Source organism: Aegilops tauschii, chromosome 7 (genome assembly GCF_002575655.3).
Source record: "Aegilops tauschii subsp. strangulata cultivar AL8/78 chromosome 7, Aet v6.0, whole genome shotgun sequence".
NCBI classification, from domain to species: Eukaryota; Viridiplantae; Streptophyta; class Magnoliopsida; order Poales; family Poaceae; genus Aegilops; species Aegilops tauschii.
In genome coordinates this window covers 16448666-16452002 of record NC_053041.3, presented here as the reverse complement: position 1 = coordinate 16452002, position 3337 = coordinate 16448666, and the positions used below count along the sequence as shown (strand labels likewise).

At 47.7% G+C, this 3337-nt stretch overlaps 1 pseudogene; it reads left to right on the top strand.

The window, feature by feature from the left end:
- Nucleotides 1–817: 817 nt before the first annotated feature.
- LOC120969882 (uncharacterized) lies at nt 818–3079 on the top strand (annotated as a pseudogene).
- Nucleotides 3080–3337: the final 258 nt, after the last annotated feature.

Genomic DNA, 3337 nt, shown 5'->3' with positions numbered 1-3337 from the left:
GAGAGAGAAATCATGCGACAATGACCATCTAGTGGTGGTGAGCGGTGTTGATCTGGCGGAGGGTTGCGAGATTCGGAGGTCGCGCATTGAAGCAACGCAGAGGAGGTCCGCGGCGGGGCAGAAATCACATATTTGACCTGAGGACGAAATCAAATCACAAACTGACCTGCTTTGGAAAAAAATTCACTCTGCTGACCCTTTCGTGTGGCGCCCGACAGCTAGGCGCCGCACACTACTATGCAGCGCCTTTGCCTTAGGCGTCGCACCTCCTGCCAGCGTGGCAGCCCTGGTCCAGTTGCGGCCCCACAGACAGCACTGCAGCGCCTAAGGCTTAGGCGCCACACTGTGTAAAGTGCAGCGCCTATCGCTTGGGCGCTGCACATTGACTTAAGCCGCATCGGGCCAGCCCCTCCCAGCAGTTCTTCCCCCTCTTGCTGAGTTTACAGAGAGCGGCGGCGGCGGCGCCCCCTTCGGATCCCCCCCACACCCCTCTTAGATCGGACGTTTTGAGGCCCGGATTCGATCTCCAATCCCTCCTACTAGGTAAACTCCTCCGTTCCCTTTCTTTTCGTCCGTAAATGCGTTGCACTTTTAGGGATTTGCCCAAGATTAGGTGGAACTTTTGATTTGCTTGGTTTGGATCTTTGTTTGCCCAAGATTAGGTGGAACCTTTGATCCCCCCCCCCACACACACACTATATGATTCTTGTTAGTGAAACCTAGATTGTAAATTTTTTAGGTATATATGAGATGCCTAGTTTTGTAGATAATTATAAGATGTTGAGTTTTGTAGCTATATGTGAGATGTTGAGTTTTTTTAGATATATATGAAATGTTTAGTTTATTTGAAATATGAGATGTTGATTTACTTGAACACATATGACATACTAGATATATATGATAATTTACAATCATTTATTCATTGTGTGAGAAGGAGATGTTGAGATTCTTGTAGATGAATACATATGAGATGTTTAGATGAACACATATGAAATGTTGAGTGTTTACCGATATTTGAGATGAACTCATATATGTTTATTGTTTGTAATTTGTAAGGATGGTTTGGCTTCTCGACGATGTCTACGACACGAAACACCGGGCCTACATGATGCACGAGAAGGAGATGGTAATAACGAGTAATCTAAATATTTTGCAAATTTGCCCTAAGATTTGTCATTACTTGTTTTTTTGCAGAAGCTTGAACCTTTGAAGATTCGGTATCACGGGGTCTCTGGTCCTGCCATGCCTTACGATGAGCGGTACACACCGTACATCAAGCAGGCAGGACTACTGCCGTGGATTCAGTTGGTCAGTCGGTCCACGCCGAATCTGAACGCTCCACTGGTGTCCGCTCTTGCTGATCGGTGGAGGCCGGAGACGCATAGTTTCCATCTTCGGACTGGGGAGATGACCGTGACGCTCGGCGATGTCTCGTTGATCACCGGTCTTGCTATCGACGGGATGCCTCTCTGTATGAGCACCGATTCTGATGGGTGGTGCGAGCAGATGATTGCTCTTATCGGTATGGCTCCTACTGAGGCTGAGGCTGATGTAGAGGAGGGAGAAGAGAAGAAGAAGAGGGAAAGGAAAGCAGCCAGAGCTGCTTTCACGTGGATTCAAACTCACTTTGCGACGTGCCCTCCGGATGCCACTGATGATGTGATCCAAACACATGCTCGTGTCTACATGTGGTATGTTGTGTCGAGGACTTTGTTTCCTGACTCCACTGGCAAGAACGCTCCATGGATGTGGCTGAAGGCGTTGACCGTCTTCGATAGCAAATGGAGCTAGGGTTCAGCGACTCTTGCCTACTTGTACCGACAGGTAGTTGGTCTGTTTTGTGATCAACTCATTTCTTCATTAGCAATGCAAGCTTGCTGTCAAGTTAACATTGTTTTTCTTTCATATGCAGCTGGACGATGCGTGTTGCAGGATCACAGATAGTGCAGGCATTGGTGGTAATATGCCGCTACTTTCTGTATGGAGCTGGGAGCGTCTGCCTGTTGGACGCCCGAAGAGCGTCATGCTTCGTATGTTACCCGCTTCCAGCTTTGCGTGGAGCAAGCTCGTAGCAGTGCACGCGCCCAGCTTCGTGAGCATAACCCACTTGCTTTTGATAACTACATACGATGGCTTCTTGAAAATAGTTGAGTTGAGATATGCCCGCCGGCATATAATGAGGATATTCTTGAAGAACCCGTGAACTTTGAGGATCTATCAAAGGGGAAGTACAACAGAGATGTCAAGGTAGGGCAAGGAGTCCCTGCTGTTCCGGTGATTAACTATGTGGTAAAGTGTTCCTTCTTTACTTTCCCGTTGGCCGTATTACACATGTCTGAATGGCTAATGTGTTCATTCTTTCTCATCCGCAGCGCAGCGAGATCAAGAAAGCAGCTGATGAGAGCCAGTCTATTCTGCAGAACACACCGGTTGGAAAAGGCAATGATGATGGTTCACTACGAGCATTCCTCAAGGTACATATCGCATTCACTATGAGAGCCAGTCTATGTTGTGGAGTTTGATATCTTCCACACTTGTTCATGTTACAGCGTCAGGCCAGGAAGTTAAGGCAGTTATCGAATCTTCTCGGTTGCCGTGATCCCGAATTTGATGAAGCATCTGCCTCTAGGTCTGGTACACCATCAGACCCCTCATCTCACCATCAGGGGGACGATGTGAGTTCCTCATATGCTTATCTGGATGATGATGGCGTGGTCACCCAAGAGGTATGACTAATCCTTTAGATGTGATTCTCACTTGATTACGACGCCGGTCTTCACCATATTGTCTGATTGTGTGATAGGGCCATGAGCTTGATGATGATATGACTTTGACGGACGCTCAACTTCGGTCCCCATATGTGTTCAAGCCTAGGCAGCCCAGACGCCGGTACACGCCCAACGACTTTGACAACAGAGGCAACCCAAAGGTGGTCGTAGGGACCTCGCGGATGGCTAGCTTGGATCATGAGGCGGAGGCGGAGGCGGAGGAGGCAGTGCAGGAAGAGGAGGCTCGTCCACCCAGGAAGAAGAAGATTGCCTGCAGGCGTGGCACCAGGAACACGCGCGGAAGGCATTAGTGCTTGTGTTAGTTAGTGCTCTTGTAGCCGTTTCATTAGGTCGATGAACTTGTGAGGTTATGTTATATGTTGGTGAATTCTTACTAGTGTGGTATTTGTGTTTGCGAACTAGTAGTAATGTTGAATTGTCCTAAATGATGTGATGTTCAAGTTATTAGTTGTCTTTGTTCAGTGTGTGCAGTCTACAGTAATTTTATTTATGTTGTAGCAAGTTATGTCAGTGCTGCATGAGGCCAAAATGGGATCTGTTTCTGCAGT